The sequence below is a fragment of the Benincasa hispida genome, chromosome 5, assembly GCF_027475165.1.
Source record: "Benincasa hispida cultivar pf3 chromosome 5, pf3_genome.v1.1, whole genome shotgun sequence".
NCBI classification, from domain to species: domain Eukaryota; kingdom Viridiplantae; phylum Streptophyta; class Magnoliopsida; order Cucurbitales; family Cucurbitaceae; genus Benincasa; species Benincasa hispida.
Window position 1 is genome coordinate 63,974,984 of NC_143482.1, and position 20,473 is coordinate 63,995,456.

Consider the following 20,473-nt stretch of genomic DNA (forward strand, 5'->3'; position numbering starts at 1 on the left):
AAAGGGGTTTATATAAGACCGGACCACGAAATGACTAGAGTCATTATAATTTAATTAAAGGAGTTTAATTAATTATCCGAGTACCATTGAAGCTTCAATCTATAGGTCCATAAGGTCCTCTCTGCAGCTAAACATGGATTATTGAGAATTAATTTTGGATTAATTTGAATTGTTCAAATTAACTGAGGGAATTAATTATATGTGATATAATTAATATGATGTATTTGGTACATTATAATATAATATTTATTTTGAGAGGAATTAAATATTTGAATATGATTCAAATATTAATTGTATGGATGAGATTCATATAATTAAATTTAATATGAATTTGATTTATATTAAATACCATGTATTATTGAGGGAAATATAAGTTATAGGTTATATTGTATTTGAGACAATATAAAAAGTATAGGTTATGTGTTATATTTGATATAACATATAGTCTTATATATATTACATGATAAGGTGGTTATTATATATATATATATATATATATATATATATATATATATAAAATAATTTATTATTATTTTTCAAAATTAAAAATTGAAATTAATTTAAAAGGGAGTTGTAACTCCCTCCCCCCCCCCCGTGCGGGTGTAGGTTGTTTAGTTCTCACGAGATTCATCTTCTTCACAGAAGATTACAAGAATGCTCTCTCCCAACGAAATTTTCTTTTCCACAAAATTTTCTCTCTTTCTTAATTCTTCTTTCCCTATTCCCAAAATATAGTAGAGCCCACATACTCCTGCTAATTCTCAACCCGTATAGAGAATACAGGAGGTTCTTTTGTGGTGGTGGCCACTTGGTTTTTGTTTTGTTTGGGATTCTAGTAAAAGAAGAGTTCCTGATCAGTTCGAGGGATTTCGTGAAGATCTTATTCTTCAAGGGTAAGTGGTTTTCACTTCCCTAATTCTCTCTTTATAGCATGTTGTAACTTTTATTAAAATACATAATTTTTGTTTTGTAAATTTGAATTTTGTGAAATATTGAAAATTGAGAATGATCCCGCTTCTGCAGTGGACCTCACTTTTCCTTCTGTAAACACCTCTCAGAAGCATTGGATGAAGAGATTAGATGAGGCTCTTTGGGCTTACAGAACTGAAAGACACCAATCGGTACGGCCCTCTATGCACTGGCATAAGGGAAGGCATGTCTGTTGGAATTGGTGTCCTAATTCTCCCGGAGTCTCGTTATTTTGTAAATATACACATTTTTTAATGAATAAAATAAGTGTTATTTAATTCAGACATTTACTCATATCCAATAAACAAGGCTCCTTGGTTATCTTATGTGAACTTAAGCATGTATATGTGATATACTACTGGCTCGTGCCTTAAGTGATAACCTAAATAGGTCTGTAGTATAAGGATTAAGGTGGGATACCTGATCTTGGTGACACTGCGGATACGACCCACTTTGTAGAGGTTTGCAAGTGTCATAAACTACTACAAATGGTTGATTTTGACCATTCATGTAGAGACATGCGAGCGGGGGTGTCCTATACAAAGAGTTTGTATAAGACCTAGACCACAAGATGACTAGACTCTGTATATAACGCCGTTGATACTAGAGACTTACATCTCACCTAAATAACTGTAGGTGACATGACCTCAATCCTAAGTGCTTTTGGAACTCCTGCCTTTGAGGGTGGTCCTTTGATCAGTATGGGTGAGAGTGGCCAGATTGCAACCTCAACATGCCTACCTTTTTGGGGACTTGTCTGATCGGGGAGCTGGGAACTCAATCCACAAAATGGAATTCACTCATTTCTTGAAGCAGGGTTAAGTAGAGGGATTTCTCCCTTAAGGGTTGATTCCGAGGCTTGAACATAGTGGCCACAGCTTCTCTTTGGAAGAGAAGACTCAATCATAGTAAGACTATGATTTATGTTCATTAGAGGGATCAGTGGTACTTAAGGAGACAAATGTAACTACAAGGGCATAACAGTTATTGGCCCAATTATACTTACGAGCGATCTATGAAGGGTTGTTGCACTGCTAATTTGTTAAGATGGACACATAATATATTTGTGGTAAGGAGAGTTCAACTGTCGGTCTTAAGTGGAATGTCTGGCAGTTAACAGATGGTGGATCCCGTGACTAAAGAGTTTAGTCAGTTATTCATGTACCGTTGGAGCTTCAAGCTACAGGTCCATAAGGTCCCCTTGATAACTCAATAGATTCAATTGAGGATCAGTTCTTGCTGCTGATTTGAAATATTCAATTGACAAGAGGTATTTTGATTATATATGATATAATCGATATGATATATGAGATATATCTAGTGGAGGATTTGATGTAAATGAGATTTACATTAAGTACCATGGAATAGAGAAAGAATTATGGTTTATATGTTTCATGAGATGAAATATTAAAACTATAGGTCATAAATATAGTATGATAAGTTGGTTATCATTTGTATTTATAATAATATTAATTATTGGATAATTAATTCTTTTTCTTTAATAACCAATTGTGTGGGTGGTTATTGGATTTTTCATGGTAACCGTGAGATAAAACGAAAATGTTTTTCCTAATTTTAGTAAGTTTCTACAAACATTTGAAAAGTTTTCATAAAAGTTTTTTTGAGATTTCTCTCGGCAAAAAAGGATCTCACAGAGTCGTCAAGTAAATATAGATTTACTAAATGACGGCTTGGGCAAGCTATGCAGTGGCGAGTTAAACGATCATGCAGTATTTACTAAACGATCGCATAGTTTTGCTAGACGATCGCTTACCCAAAGTAAACGATTGTGTAGTGTCTGTAGGTGACAGACTGAGCTAAACGATCACATAAATTTTGCTAGACGATCAAATAGATTTAGCTAAACGATTGGGCATCAACCTATATGATAGGTCTTCGCCCTCTTCCACTTGCCTAGTCATGTACACGATCGGTGTTTCCTCCTTCGTCTGCCTCATACCAAGTTCGAACAGAGCCCACCTCACGATTTTCATACCGAGAATACCAAGGTAGCCTTGTTGGTGGTGTCATACTCAACTCGACACCGTCGAGGTGCGTTGGAGGCCATTCGTGCTGTTGATGAGGAGTTCGTGGCCAAGGCGATCGTTGAGGACGAGCGTGAAATGTTCGTGCTGTGTTACAATCGTATAGATCGAATGTTCGAGGTTGCTATTGTTCGAGCGAATGTGCGCAAAGGAGCATGGAGACGCATCTTCAAATGTTTGACAAGAGTTTTCTGTATTAATTGTCTAACCATATGTTTGAAGTCGATTGTAATTGTATTGTTCATTCATGATTGTGATTTGGAATAATCTTATTTCCGCTACTCATAGAAATCTTGAATCTGATTTCCTTCAATGTCATCTCCAGCTGGAATTGAAGCATGAGGCGTAATGGGTCTTTAAAAAGTTGAACCTTAACTTAGCAAGTGCAGAAGATGTGAGGAAACTTCAGCTGAATGAACTGATTGAATAGAGATTTACTGCATATGAAAATGCAAAGCTTTACAAGGAACAGACTAAGTGATGGCGTAACAAGGATAGAGTTAAATACTAACACTCATTGGCGTAACTCTATCCTTGTTTTTTCCTAGGTAAACTTTGTGTCGAGGTGGTGGCCTATTCATTCTGCATGAATTTTTCCTCATGGAGTAGTGAAATTCATGAATGAAGATGCCAACAATATCTTTAAGGTCAATGGATAGTGAGTTAAGCCTTATTATGGAGGTCGATTGATCATGACGAATCAATTGACCTACGCGGTCAAGCTTGACCGCTCGCACAGAAGAGTTCCTATAGTAACTTCAATCCAACTTTTCCAAGGATGTCTTCTTTTACTTTACTTTCCTTTCCTAGTTAACTTCTTTATTTGATTTATTTGGATTTTTTTTTTGGATGTCTACTTCTTGACTTCTTGACGTTGGTATGATTGCTATTGAATTTTTGTCTGATGCGATGAATGATGAATGATGCGACTGCTTGATTTGTGCGCTTAATTAGAACATTAAACGATATTTAGGATTAGTCAAGCTTGATGCATGGAAAGTGTAGGATTTTGGTGGGATTAGTTCCCAAGGGAAATCGAGTGTGTTGCCTAAGGAAACATCCTTTTATATGGCTCACATTTAATGAAATGATGTGTAATGACATCGTTGTCCTCGATGATTGTGTTTTCTGATCCCCACCGTTATAAAATACATGTTCCATTCCTCTCTTCAATTTTGTAATTTCCTTCATCCCAAGACCTAAAACCTTAAACCCTTTCTCTCTCCCATTTTCTTCCCAAAAAACCTCAGCTTATCTTTCCCGTTTTCTTCTCCAAATCTCACCCTCACTGGAATCAATGGCTTCCCAAAATAAGCAGAGCCAAATTCCCTCTGAGGGTATTGGAAGCCATTCTTCTCAACATGAACCCTCTACTATGCCAGCTTCAAACCTCATTTCAATGTACGAAGTTGCCTTCCTTATAGCTAGCTAGCGAGCTCTCGCCTAGCCAAACCCAACTCGACCTCCCATCCTTTCTAAGACCACAAACCATAAACCTACCTCTTCGTCGACCATTTCAACCTTTTTGTTCAATCAGGAGGGACAACGAAAGAAGAATGTCTCTACCAGCGGCTCTGCGCTGATTGCAACAACATTTCCCTCTGCGAGTGAGCTCCAGAAAAAAGATGACAGGGAAGTGTTTGGCAGCATCCTAAGCACCATAAAAAAGGATGGTGGCCTGGTGAAGACCAAGGTGGTAACCAACCAATAAAGCAAGAAGAACACCATGATGGAGTAGTGGTGGTGTCGCCACAAGGGATAGCCTGAAGGATCTCTTAACGAAGAGTTCCATGAGCACATTCGGATCCCTCCAATTTCACCGACTAAAATTAAGTGAACGCAATCTGCGATGCATGTTTTAAAGTATGCGTTGATTATCATGCATCAGTGGTTATGAGTTAGACTTACAATATGCGATAACAAATGTATGCGGTGACCATGCATTCCTGTCACAAGTTTTCTTGTGCTCACGCCAAGTATAACGCGAACACAAGTTTCTCGGGTGATCCGAGGTCGAACTCAGGGACTTGTAGCTAGACGTATGCGATAATGTGTATGCGGTGGTTGTATAAAAGAATGATGGAAGGGTTTTAAGCTAGCACTACTCCTACTTCTAACTAATAGACAACGCAATAAGAATATGAATGAGAGGTTGAGACACGACAACTGTTGATGCGTAGTAAATGGATGGTAAATAGATAAATGTGAGGAAGTCTTCACTGTAACCCTTAAGAGTGACCGCAAGGGCAACCTCAGCCAACGCAAGCAATGCGGTCATGCTACACACACTAGAGCCTAATTTTAGGACGTATGTGATGTGTATGCAAAAGGGTCGAGATGACCGCATACAGCCACCATACCCTACTTTTTGGACGCATGCAATGTCCTCTCCGTAAGGTGCATATGCTGTGTGATAGCAAACGGAGCTTATTCCTAAGTTCCTCATTCTTGCTTAGGCGTTCCAATCCGCTCTCTCGAGACTTAGATTTGGTATTTAGACTACTCTTCTAAGTATGCCTAAATGATGAATGATGCGCTCATAAGACAAGGTAACCGCATGATCTTGGCTAACGTAAGATTATTCCTATCTCTAGTGAACAATAGCTTACATTGCTTAATGCGACCAACCACTTACTCTCCTGGGCAGTTTGTTGCTGCTGACTTTACTCATAGACAAGCGTTGCGTTAGCCTATAGATTGGCATTGCTACAACTTCACACTAAGCAAATAAGGTTTTCTCACACACTCGCACAACGCACACCTTCCGATTGTTTGCTACATGCTTCATATCTCTAATCCACATGACTAAGTATGCGATACTCAAGTAATCTCACTAAGTGATGCAATGAAAGTTAAGGATTCTAAGTAAATAAAGGTGGAGATGGAATCGAAGAAAACACTGAAATAAATTGAACACACAATGTATTAATTCCTTAATCCAAAATGTAAACAATACAATATATGAAAAGAAGAGAAAATGGAAGGACCAGCTGGAAGCAATGTCTTGCTTCCAGCAGATGTATGTCAAGGCTGTTGGTGGTGCCATGGATGGGCGGTGGAGCTGACTCTCTCGAGATTTAACTCTAGCGAAGGCTTCGGTCGTCACTCGGAATGGATGAGGGAGATGTAGAACTCTCAAGCTTTCTTCTAACGCATTTGTCTGGATCACAAGGATTTGCCCTAAGGATGAAACTTGGATGGTTTGAATTTCTACTCATTGGCTTCTATTTATAGAGCTTTGGTCGCCGACAGCATTAATGGACTGCTCTGATTCTTACATTCGCGGCGTGTTAGTCCTTTTTTGAATCTCTACTGCTAACGGCGTGCTAGGTGAAATGTCAACATTATCTTTTGATTTTCCCAAGAGATGCATTGATGCGTCTGTTCCACCAACCTTGCAGTCATCCCATTATTATGCGTTATTGTGTAGCCACAATCGTGTAGTGACTGCATTCGCCTAATATAGCAACTTCTACATGATGATCGCAATCGCTTGACGATCGCAACTCTTATGCGATGGACGCATGCGACTGATCAGCGCAACACCCATGCGTTGATCGTATACGCTTGCCTTTGCGATAGAGAGTTTCTCTGCATACGGTCGTCTATGTGGTAGCCCGACTTCTGCGTTTGTGTCCACTTCCTGCGTTAGCTACCAAAATAGGCAATTGAACGCATAATAACGCATAAAAATGGGTTAGCCAAGATTCTCAATGTTGAATGCAGCAAACTAATTTTCTCATGAATTCCTAACATAATTTTCCGTATATTCTGCTTAACAGCCCTCATAATTCTAAATAAAAGACCTAATATGACATGCATTTCTGCATGTCATCACTTGGTTGAGACCGGGGTGGTAAACCAACCAATAAGTCAAGAAGAACACCAGGATGGAGTAGTGGTGTTGTCACCACAAGCAACAGCCTGAAGAATCTCTTAATGAAGAGTTCCATGTGCGCGTTCGGATCACTCCAATTTCACCGTGACCGAAATACACCATATATATTCAAACGCATAGTTATGCAAATAAATAGTAATTAACGGCATGATTTGAACAAAAATTAACAAGGGAGAGAGTTCTCATACCATTGAAGATGATCTTCAAGCTTTGGAACTCAACGCAGAGGAAGACCTCTACCCGATCAACTAACGCCTAGCAGATGCGTCTACTATAGTAGCACGAACAACTGCAAACAAACGAACATAGTGGGGACGACACCACCAGAAAAAAGCCCTAGGTGTTCTCGGAGTGAGAACCCAAAGCGTGATCTTTGGTGAGTTTTGTAAAGGTAGGAGGAAGAACTGATCGTGTAGACGATAAGCAAGTGGGAGAGAATATGAAGCTATTGCATAGCAAGATGGTTATCGCTTAGAAGAAACTACACGATCGTATAGATTTTACTGAACGATCGTTTAGAAAAAAGTAGGAGATCGTTTCACAAACACGACACACTATACGATCATTTAGGAATTAGTGTGCGATCGTTTAGGCGCCAGGTAGGCAATCGTTTAGGCGCTGAGCGACTATCGTATAGGCTCTCGAGTTTAAGCGATCGTTTACGTTTTCACACCAATGCAACCTTCAATCTTTTTCGGAACTATACAAAATGGAACAAATTTCGTTTCTATTCATCCGTTATAATAACCGACGCTATTTTCTCACTAATGCATGTCCGAGAGAGATTTTAGGTTAATTATCATATAATTAACCAATTAAATTATTAATAAATTTAATCATATTATAATTTTACCCTATAGTTTGATATCACACATCTACTATAGTAATTTCTCCTCTACTTGATATAAATCATATTTATATCTAATTTCTTCCAAAATAATGTATCTCATACATTTAGTCAATTATATCATATATAATTAAAAAATCCAATTATATCATATATAATCGAACTTTCTCTTATCAATTTAAACATTTCAAATTAACCTAACAATAATTCTCGACTTTATCCAAGCTACCTAGTGAACCTAATGAACCTGTGGGTTGAAGCTTCAACGGTCCGTGAATAGCTGACTAAACTCTTTAGCCATGAGATCCACCATCCGTTAACTATCGAGCATTCCATTAAAGACTAACAGTTGAACTCTTCTTACCACAGATATATTTCTATGTCCATCGGATATAATCATTCATGAGTATGATGACCCTTCACAGATGCTTGTAAGTATAGCTAGGCCAAATTACTGTTTTGCCCTTTTAGTTACATCTCACTCCTTAAGTACCACTGATTCCTCAAATGAACAATACAACATAGTCCAACTATGTGTAAAACTGTGTGGCGCCACATCGTTCAAGCCTCGAAACTAGCCTTTAAGGTTGTTATCTATCTACTTACCCCTACCTCAGGGAAAAAGTGAATTCTATTTTGTGTAGCTGAGTTCCCAGCTGCCAATTCAGATGACTCCCCAAAATGGTAGGTTTTAATCGACGATCTGACCACTCGCACCCATACAAATCAAACGACCGCCCTCAATGGCAAGAGTTCCCAACTCACTTGAGATTGAGGTCATGTTACCTATGGTTATCCTAGTGAAGTGAAGTCTCTGTCATGAACGGTGTTATATAACGAGACGATAACACTTTGTGCTCAGGTCTTATACAAACTCTTTTTTTAGGACGCCCCCACTCGTATGTCCCCAACACGAATGATCAGGAATAGATCATCTGTGACAAGTCACAACACTTATGACCATTCCACAAAGCGAGCTACATCCGTAGTGTTACCAAGATAAGGTTTCCCTCCTATATTCATATACTACAGACCATTTTGGTTATCATTCAAGACATGATCCACTTGTATGTCACTACATACATGCTTGAGTTACATACAGATAACCAGGGATTTTAAGTTTATTGGTTTGTGGTAAAGCAAATAAAACATGCAACTGAGCAAAATACAAGATGTGAAGTAAAATATCATATATCATACAGCATAAGCGTTCGTGCAAACTATTTGCAAACTATAGGACATAAGACTTTTGGGCATCAATCCCAACATAACCCTCGCGACTAATGATCCTAAGGGGAAAGCGACATTGGACCCCGATGAGGGACTTATCAAGGATTGGGTAGAGGAGCTGGTTTCAAAGAAGGAGAAGAAAAAGAAGGGGAGGAAAAATAGGAAAAGGAGGAAAAGCAGAAGAGGAAAGAAGAACGACGTCGGTGCAAGGCTAAATACCAGATTATAGAGAAGCAACCCACTACTAAGATGGAAGATTTGGTTACAATGAAGTCTTTTGAGCAAACTGAGCAAAAGAACGTTGAACTCCCAAGAGAAAGGGTGGCCGCATAGAGAGCCACACCCCAGGAAGATGAAGAAGATGAGGATATTGCAAATGAGCTTCTCATTCCGTGGTTAAGAAGTATTGAAGAAGAAAAAGAGGCTATCGGGCTCAATGTAGGTGAGTAAGTGACCAACCCTAGGATCACCACAACCGTGTCCGAAGGATCGGGCTCGTGCGTGGCTAGTTGAGAGCACTAAGATTGAGAAGAAGAGAAAGGCTGAGTTGTTGAAAAAAGCCAGCCAGATTATCACCTTCGCTAACTTAGCAAGGAGGCTGCATCAAGATGTGGTCCATCGTGACTCTGTAGCGAAAGAAGAAGAATTGAAAAGAAGGAAAGCCGAAGATGTGCCCATTGTGGGTGTAGCCAAGGCATTGGCTCGAGAGATTGGAGAGAATGATGAAGAAGAAATAAAAAGAAGAGAAGAAAAAAAATGCCAAGGAAGGAGAAAATTTTGCATCGACAAGAGGAGAAAATATTAGAAAGAGAGCAGTAGAAGAGAGAAAAGAAAGAGTAAGAGAGGAAAAAATAAGAAGATGAGCGCATATCTACTAAGCACTCAACAAAGAGCAAAAAGAAGTTAGCTGAGTCATTTCTCATCAAAGAAGCAACAAGAAAGAGGAAGAAGAAGGAAAACAACGACATGTTACTGGAAATGGGATTCTTCGTGGTGCACTCACCATTATTCAATTTCATCACCAACATCATCATAAAGCCTTGATGGGAGGACTTCTGCCAGAGCCCATCCATCGTTATTCCAAATGTTATGCATGCCTGCCTACATGAGGATGAAGATACGGTGACTGTGTCAGGTTGCCATGTGTTGTTATGTGCCAAGGACATCAATGACCTATTCAAGTTAAAAGACAACTCTGATGCACCTGCCAGCAGGTTGATAACAATGTTGGGCAAGGATCACATGGTTGATGCATTATGGATTTTGGCCAAATTGGGCTTCAAGTGAAAGATATCCTCTAAAGGCTTTCAACCTTTGCTTCTGATCGCTTGCTTCCAGAGGTGCGGTTGTTGATTTATCTGGTCAAGAGACAGCGAATCCCTACCACACACAATAAGACTATCTTAATGGATCATGTTATGGCTATCGATTGCATCACAAGAAGCATCCCCATGAACATTGGACGCATCATCGCATTGCAGATCAGGGGAATGTTTGGCAAGCCACAAGGCCAACTCTTCTTTCCACGGACCATTACCAACTTATGCCTATGCATTGGTTTTGGTGTGGATGAAAAGCCTTTGGCAGAAGTTCACGGGGTAATCACAAACAAAACATTGCGAAGACTGTTGAGAGACTCCGTCTTGTGCCCTATGCCAACTAAAGTCCCAAAGTGCCCGACCATCATTGATCTAAATTCACTGTAGCTTCCAAGATCCAAAAGATGAAGGAAAATGTCCATGGATAAGGAAGTGGCTAGAACTATTTCTAAGCGCGAGGATCCTGAAGAGCAGATCCACTCTCTGTCACTGAAGATCATCCTGGATCCCCAATGTTCTTTGCTACGCCTACCCTCTTTACCTGAAAACCTTTCTGATCGAAATACTCACTCCCCTACCAATCCATAAATTCACTCCTCTTCACCGCAGAAATCCTTTTCCCCCGAACTTATAAAACAATCTCTTCCACCACCTTCCCAAGACAAATTTGATGACTCACTCGACTTGGGCGCTAATCCATTCAACCAGCACCAAACCGAAGATGGTGAGAATTTTAAAAACTCTCCCCGCCATTCCCCCTCACGACATCTCCCTACACCATCCATCAACTTGGATGAGCTTAAGAAATTTCTTCGAATGGAGATCAACTATCAATTATGGCCTTTGCATCAATCCCTTAATAAAATGCAACGAGATATTTCCCTCACCATTAGTTTTTGCGCCTAAAGACTGAATGGAACCATGAATACTTTAACTTCTTAATTTCTTATCTCCATGGCCCAGGCGTTCTTTCTCATTTTCACCACCTTTTGCACTTCTTTGATGAACAACAGGTTGCTTCTAAGCGTAGAGAAGATGAACCTCCGGCGCAATAGTAAATTTAGGGATGTTGTTTTGGAAGAAGAATTTTCTCTATCTTTGTTTCCTATGCCATAATTTATATATTTTGCAACTCGGTGCCTATTTTTATGTTTATTGTGCTCATTATTTTTCCTTTACTTTTCCTTTACTTGTTATCCCTCGTATCTTATCCTTTTGAAATTCATCTTTATTTTGTGTCTTTTTCTGTATTGACAAATTAGCAACCGTGATGATATCTATTTCAATTCATTAAGCCCAATCACTAAGAGTCTCATAACTCACTTAACTTTAGTAGCTTCTTCATAATTTGATAATCTAACTTTTTATGTGCGTAAGTCTCTAGTCAAACATCTTTTTCAAAATTTCGAATAATTTTGTTTCCAGTTTTTAAGCAATGAGGACCTTGCTACTTAAAAAAATTTGGGGGTGGGAAAGGTCTTAGCAGATACGTTTAACATACACAATTTCATTTACGTTTATCATTTTACCTTAAAAAAAAAAGAAAAAAAAAATATTTCTAATAATCAACTCCACTGTTAACACAAGAGAAAAAACCGAACCCGATAAGAGTTTAAGTTGTGAAAGTCACACGCTCGAAGTTTGATACTTCACATTACACCCGTGCAGGTAAGCCAAAACGAAGGTAGGTAACCATCAGTGCAATGTAAGTAAAATGAAATAAACACAACTCCAATGTCTGGCAAAAGTTAAACTTAGCTAAGATAAGAGTTGAGTTGAACTTGGCATGTAACCGTAGTTGGATGTTCGCATGACATCAATGGGGGCAAGGTAAAATGAAAGGCGTAACCCTATCTATAATTTATCAAGAATGCCTTTCTTAAACAAACGCATTATAAAAGAAAAAGGGATACAAAGGTATTTGAAGTGAGAAAAAGGTTTTTGAGCAATGTTTTCTGAATTTAAACTTAGAATATATTTCTTTAAAGAAGTGAATAAGCTTAAGAGAGTAGTGGGGCTTATGAGAGTAGTGCAAGTGAATAATATTCTGAGAAGCTAGTCAACACAGCTCAGAGATGTAGAGTAAGTTTGAATTTTCTTAGTATAAGATATGCTTGAGGACAAGTATTATTCTAAATTTAGGGGTATGATAACTTGTAGAAATAGAACTTACTTAGCCTTTTCCTTAGAATAATGAGGTCAGATAGGCTAAATATGGGGTAATAATACTAGGACTTCATGCTCAAAATTATATATGCGCTGAACTATACCTAAAATCCTTATTGACCGCATATCATGAGTTAACACCACGACAAAGTATATATTTTGTAGTTGATCATAGGATTTATCTGCATGCGACGATAAATTTTGTAAGATGGCTCTGAGACAATCCCAATGGATTTTCTTCCATTCATTCTGAAAGTTGACCATGATAACAATGTTGACATTCTCACCAACCTAGTCAAAGATGGTGACTATCCATTGTGGGATCCCTGAAGTCGTCAACAGATGGCTCTACAAATAGAGCCTTGACAAGCATTACAAGGTGTCAAGATTTTGCTTGAGAACACCTAAGACACGATACTTGAACCACAAGCAAAGATTGCAACTGAGAATATTTTTTAGAACTTCCACTTCCAGACTCCACTCCGACTTACCACTGGAACTTCAGTGAAGCAAAGAGCTTGAGAGAGCCTTCTTAATAACATTCTTGCCATTAGTCACCACCAATCTTGACAGTACCCCAATTGGAAGCAAGAAATTAATGAAAACTACATTTCTATTATTTTCTTTTTATCTTTCATTTTTGTATTACATTGTGACTTTAAGAGATTACTCATTTGGTAAACAACAATTCTATTTTCATCTATATATCATCATGACTACTTTCATTATCTCGTCTATCTTTACCATCACTTTTTCATTTCAAGAGTAACTAATTTCCATGGGTTAAAGAGGAAGTTTAATACTATGAGCTAAGTTGCATCTTTAAGGGTTAATTCTATTTGCTTGGTGTATGACTATATAAATGCTTGCCTATGATCACTCATTGAGAAGTAGCTATAACTAACTATGCGAAAGAGTAAATAGTTGTGGATCTCACTAAGCAAAATAAGAAGTGTTTCTAGAGATAGAAATAACCTTATGCTCAACACAACATCATTCATGCATCATAAAGATATGGCAAATGTGGCTGGCCGCTGAGAGGTGTGCGTTGAATGGATGTTGCAAGCCTAAATTACCCTTGAAGCTAAATGTAGGAACTTGGCATTGACTTCCTCCTAACCCTACTTTCCCGTTACATTTTTATTCCACATTAAAATTGTTGCATCCTTAAAGATTCTTAAAATTAATCTTTAAGTTCTCACTGCTCGTTTAGTTAGCTTAATCATATTATTTATAATCACATGCTTTTTCCTTTCTTTTTCTCTACCATAGTCATTTATTCTTTGCCGCAAACACATTACTTTACAATCATCTTTAGTTACAAGTCCCTAAGTTTGACCTTGATTCACATCGAGAAACTTATATCTTGTTGGTGACGGGAATATAGAAGTCAATTTTACTCGACAACCAAAATCCCGTGGATGCGATATGCGATGCATGTTCCTAAGATATACGTTGACAGACATGCGTCGATTGCCATGGGTTGGAATGATAATGTGTTAACAAATATATGCGATGACCATGCGTCCTGTCATAAGTTTTCTTATGCTCACACCAAGTATAACACGAATGCAAGTTTCTCGAGTAATCCGAGGTCGAACACAGGGACTTGTAGCTATATGTTTGCGATGATGTGCATGCGGCAGTTGAATAAAAGAATGGAAGGGAGTTGCTACGTTAATCCTACTCCTACTCCTATCTAAAAGACAACGCAATGAGAATATGCATGAAAGGTAGAGACACGACAAACCTTAACATAAAATAAATGTATGGGAAAATATATAAAATATGAAGATGTCTTCATTGCAACTTTTATGAGCGACTGCAAGGGCAACCTTAGTCAACGTAAGCCATGCGCTCATGCAACACACATACAATAGTAAACCACCTATCGGTGCAAATGCTACGACTTCTAAGGCTAGAACACATGTGATGTATGTGTAAAGGATTCTATAGGGCCTACACATAAGCCTCTAATTCTTGTCTATGCGATGATACACAAACAAGGCGACCACGTATCATCATACCTATCTCTAGGGTGCATGCGATGCATGTTGACAAACAGAGCTTATCTCTGAGTCCCTATCTCTTGTTTATGCCGATCTAATCTCGCTCTCTCGAGTCATTAGGTTCTTTCTTTAGACTTTCTCGAGTCGCTCTAAAGGGGTGTTGAGCACAATATAAAACAAGACAAACGCATGAACTTGTTTGACGCAAGATTGTTACTATCCTTGGTGAACAACGCGGACATTGCTTAATGAGTCCAACCACTTACCCTCCCGGGAAGTTGATTGTTGCTGACTTTACTTATAGACAAACAATGTGTTAGCCTATAGATAGGCATTGCAACAGTTTCACACTAAGCAATAAAGGTTACTCACACACTTACGCAACACACACCTCTCGATGGGTTACTACATGCTTCATATCCCTAATCCACATGACTAAGTATGCAATACCCAAGCAATCTCACTAAGTGTTGCAATGAAAGTAAAGATGCAAAACAAAGAAGATGGAGATGGAGTCGAAGTAAACAGAGAAATGCATTGAAAACACATTGTATTAATTCCTTAATCACAAAATTTCATACAATACAATATAAGAAAAGAAAGGGAAAGGAAAAGACCGGCTGGAAGCAAAAATTTGCTTCCATCGGATGTGCGTCAAGGCTGTCAGTGATGCCATGGGTGCGCGGAGGAGCTGAATTTCTTGAGATCTAACTTCGGTCAAAGGCTCCGGTCATCACTCGAAAGGGATAAAGGAGGTGAAGAACTCTCAGCCATCTTCTCACGCAGGTATTTTGGTCGGGGGAAAAATCCCTGGATGGAGGGATAATCTCCGGATGTTTTGAATTTCAGCTCATTGGACTGCTCTTAGTCTTGGGTCTAACGTTCAACACGTTAATTGGACTGCTCTGAGTCAAACATTCGGCATGTTCGTCCTTTCTGAACCTCTGCCACTAACGTCGTGGTAGGTGAAATGTCAACATCATCTTTTGATTTTCTTGAGGTAGATGCGTTGATGCGTTTATTCCTCCTACCTTGCGTTGATCCATTAGTTTGCGTTGTCGCATAGCCGCAATCATTCAATGAGCGCATTCACTTAATACCGTAACTCTACATGATGACTGCAATCACTTGACGAGCGCAACTCCCATGCGATGGTCGCATACGGCTAATTACCACAACATCCATACGTTGATCGATACGTTCGGCTTGCGATGGAGTGTTTCTTTGCATGCGGTTGTCGGAGCGGTGGTCTTGTTTCCGCGTTTGTGTTCATTTCCTACATTAGCTACAAAAATAAAACATTGAACGCATAATTAACGCAAAATAACGGGTTAGCTGGATTCGACATGCTGATCCATGCAAGCTCATATTCTCGTGAATTCCTATCATGATCGACGCATATTTTGCCTAAGACCTTCATAATTCTAAGTAAAAGGCCTAAGATGACATGCATTTCTGCATGTCATCACTTGTTATACTAGGCAAGTTATATGAAAACTTGTGATAAGCACATAATTAGCTATAGCTAGGCAAATAGATAGTTCAACGCATAGTTAGTCTAGCACAGTTATACATGCAAGCAAGCATACAAATTTCATACTAACAAAGATTTAGTTACGTTTTGGGTTTTTTCTTTTAGCTTTTTATGTCTTTACCATTTTTAATTTAGTTTTTTTTTTACTTCTCAATTTAAGTTGACTTTTATGTTTGTGAGTGATTTTAAATTGGTTAAAATCACTTTTGTCATTTTCAAAATCACCATGAAACATGTTTAATCCTTTAAAACTAATTTTGATGACATGAAAATTTCATTTAAAAGTGTAAAATTAAAAACTCAATTAATTTTGAGTAATTAAAAGTTTGTTTTCGAGTGTTTTTTTTTAAAAAAAACTGATTTTGATGATTTTAAAATCACTCTCAAACATGTATTTAAATAAAATGGGTTGTGGGTTGGCTTTTCAAGAGGTTGGTCTTAAATTTGAAAGAAAAAAGACTTAGTGTATCCCCTTCACGTATCTGAAAGCAGATAGGCGTATTTGAAAATTTAAAAAAGAAACAAGATACTTCAAATCACGTATCAGACACGTATCTGCCACATATCTAGACGTATCCGTGTCTGATATGTATCTAATTCTGATTCTCTACACAATTAGAAATATTTATGCTTGGGCATTTAAACTTTGATGGCTTGAGACTATTAGCAAGGAAGAACATAGTGAAAGGACTGACATATGTAAAAGATCCAGATCAATTTTGTAAAGGTTGTCTTTATGGCAGCAAACAAGGAAGAGTTTTCCACAAGAATCTTCTTTAAGAGCAAGGAGACTGCTAGAGTTAGTTCACTCTGATCTTTGTTGACCAATTAAACAAAGTTCTTTTGGTAAGAATAATTATTTATTGATGATTTTAGTCGGAAAACTTGGGTTAATTTTGTCAAGGAGAAACCAGAAGTATTTGGCATGTTCAAGAGATTTAAAGCTTTTGTCGAGAAAGTACTTATTACCTAAAAGCCCTGAGATCATACAGGAGAGGACAATTCACTTCAAATGAATTCAATGATTTTTTCACAGAAAAAGGAATTCGTCGGCCTATGACAGTTCCATGGACTCCTCAAAAAATGGTGTTTTTGAGAGGAAGAATAGAACAATACTCAATATGGCTCGAAGCATGTTGAAAAGTAAGAAGATGCCAAAAGAATTTTAGGCACAAGCTGTTGAATGTGTTGTATACTTGTCCAATCATTCTCCTACTAGAAGCTTATGGAACAAAATGCCTCAACAAGCATGAACAGGAAGAACACCATCCATTGCTTATTTGAGAGTATTTGGAAGTATTGCTTATTCGCATTGATAACTTGAAGAAATATAAGTTATTTATAATGTTTTATTTAGATATTGCGGCCAAAAGGAAGGAAAGTTGCGCCAATTGTATGAAAAATAGACAAGAAATGCGAGAATTATAAATTGTCGTCAATATACCCACTAACACCATTGCGATGGTAGAATAGAGTGTTTTAATGTCTGTTTTGTAGGAAATCATTCACCGCATGCGTGGCTCAAAGATGAAAGAACGACGCATCTTCGTTGCATTGCACTCATCATTCAGGAATGAATAGACGATCAATGCAATGACGGCGCATGCGACAATCGATCAAGAGCTAAGCAATCAATGCAATCTCAACTGCATGCGGTAAAAAAAAATAACACCGCATGCGGGCAAACGATCGAAGATGTGAAAGAACAACACAAAGGCGGAGGATTCTGACGCGTGTACACCTGACCGTTGTGCATTTATGACGGGATTGATTGCATAACAAAAGGAATATTCACTCCACCATATCCAGAATTTCCATAACAATAAAGTGAGGACCACGAGTCAGAGAGTCAAAGCTGAGCCTATAAATAGCTCCAGCCATTCCATTGAGAAAATATGCTTGAATACAAAGAAAAATGTATATACTGATCTGAGAGAGAGACTGGTTGAGCGACTAATCAGAGTAGATCCGGGAAGAATTTAGAGACAAGGTCGAGAGGTAAGTCTGCAAGCAAAGAATCCTTCTGATCCCCACCGTAAAAGCTCTGTACGAAGGTCACCTCTACCAGACAAGAAAGCCTAAGAGGGAAGCTCTTCTGTTCATCCATTCCACATGCCGGCAAGCAGAACCACCGCCTAGATCTGTGTCAAGACGTTGACACTCTTCTATATTTGTTTCTATCTCTTCATCATCAGTTGTATTCATTTTCTTTACTCTATCATTCACACCATGTATCAGACGCTTAATCTTAGTATTAAATGTTATGATCATTTCCATCATCATCTCTCTGTCTATTTCCGTTCATCCATATTCCATTTTCTCCATGAAGTTTTATTAATCCCATGGGTAATTAGCAAGAATTAAGCAAACAAATCAATTTATGTTAAGGAAATAGTTAAGTTTAGCTAAAGCATGCTCAGCGGCATCTTCACCCATGATAGAAGTGAAGAAGCTATTCTGCCTAGTGACAAAAGGTTGGAAGAATGCGTTATCTAAAGCAAGAAGTACTTCCAGAGATGGAAGCAACCTTACGTTCATCACGTTCATCTCGGTTTCACCATAGAGATATGGGAACGCGGCCGATCACCGAGAGGTGTACATCAAGGGAAAGCGGAACCTTAATTGCATCTTTAACGGAATCGAGAAACTTGCGTTGTTTTTACTATTTACTCATTCTCTTTCTAATTCATCCATAAAGACTTGCCATCGCATACCATGATCCTTTGTATAAAGTTGATAGTCAGTCTCGAACTCAGCATCATGTGTATGATATATGTTGTACCTTGCATCACGTTAGCTTAGGTTTATTTTTATTGCAATTTATTTTATTAACGTAACTTTAGTTTATCTGCACAATTTTACGTAACTTTAGATACTTGTACACATACACTCTTTATTAATTGTAAAACTGGTGGCATATATCACGAATGTAACACATTAACCTAAAACAATCCCCGTGTTCGACCTCGGATTATACCGAGAAACTTGCGTTGGATCTATACTTGGTTTCAATGTATGGAAACTTGTGACAACGCATTACTCCACTGCATATTACAAGCATGTAATTAACAATGCATACTGAGAAGTAGTATTGCATAAAATGTGCATAAGCAATAACGTCGCATAACATTCCATCCTGATCACCAAATCTATGCTTTCAACGCATATACTTGTCCATTCATTCATATCCATATTCGTTCACATTCTCGTTACAAGTTCATGGCAACATGAGCTTGTAGCACATTATCATGCGTGTACATTACAATCATGTATTACAAAATTTTGTCAACAAGTTTATGGCGCCGTTGTCGGGGACATATGCTTGTACCATCCATTGTATAACATAAATTCTTGTCAACACACATATACCTGATCAAAAGCGTAGAAAGCTTGATGATAAAACTGAGAAGCATATTTTTGTTGGCTATGATGCAAGCTCAAAAGGCTACAAGCTTTATAATCCTGCTACAAAGAAGATATTGGTAAGTAGAGATGTTGTGTTTGATGAGGAAGCAATATGGAATCAGAATGATGAACAGTAAGACTATAAGTTTTTACTTTTTCCCAAATGATGATGATAAGTCTTGTGAAATTACTTCTCTTGCAGTCACACTTAAGAGTTGCAATGAAATCATCTCCATATTTTATCTAGTTTTCCATACATTTATTTCATGTCAAGTGTTGTCGTATCTTTACCTCTCATGCATATTCTCATTGTGTTGTCTGTTAGATAGGAGTAGGAGTAGGATTAACTTAGCAACCTCCTGTCCATTCTTTTATTTAAATCGTTGCATGCACATTACCGCATACATATAGCTACAAGTCCCTATGTTGGACCTTGAATTACTCGAGAAACTTGTGTTCGCATTATACTTGGCGTGCGCGTAAGAAAACTTGTGGCAGGACGCATGGTCATCGCATACATTTGTTAACACATTATCATTCCAATGCATGAGCATTGACGCATGACTATCAACAAATATCTTAGAAACATGCATCGCATACCACGTCCAAGGGATTTTAGTTGTTGAATAATTTGACTTCTAAATCTCCGTCGCTAAGTTTTTGGCACTGTTGTAGGGGACTTGGCAGCTAAATGTTTATTAAGTTTTGTGTCTCTGCGAGCAAACTTTTTACCTTGGGAATATTGCAGCTTGTACGACCAGGTTGTAAATAATATTGAAGTGTAGGCGATGCGCTGAAAGCCAATGTTGACCCCAAGGTAGAAGGGCAATTAGTCGCAAAAGAACTGAAGGCAGCTCTAAGCTCATTGTGGCCAACATGCGCCCAACAATTTCTGGAAGTTCCAATGGTCAAGGCAACTTGACCCAAGCAGTTGAGAGCAATCTCCTGCATTGAAGATTCCTTGCGGTGACAACACTCCTATTTTTCCAGGGATATCTTCTACTCTATCTTTACTTTACTTTCTTAGTATAGGTTATTTTTTTTTATTTTC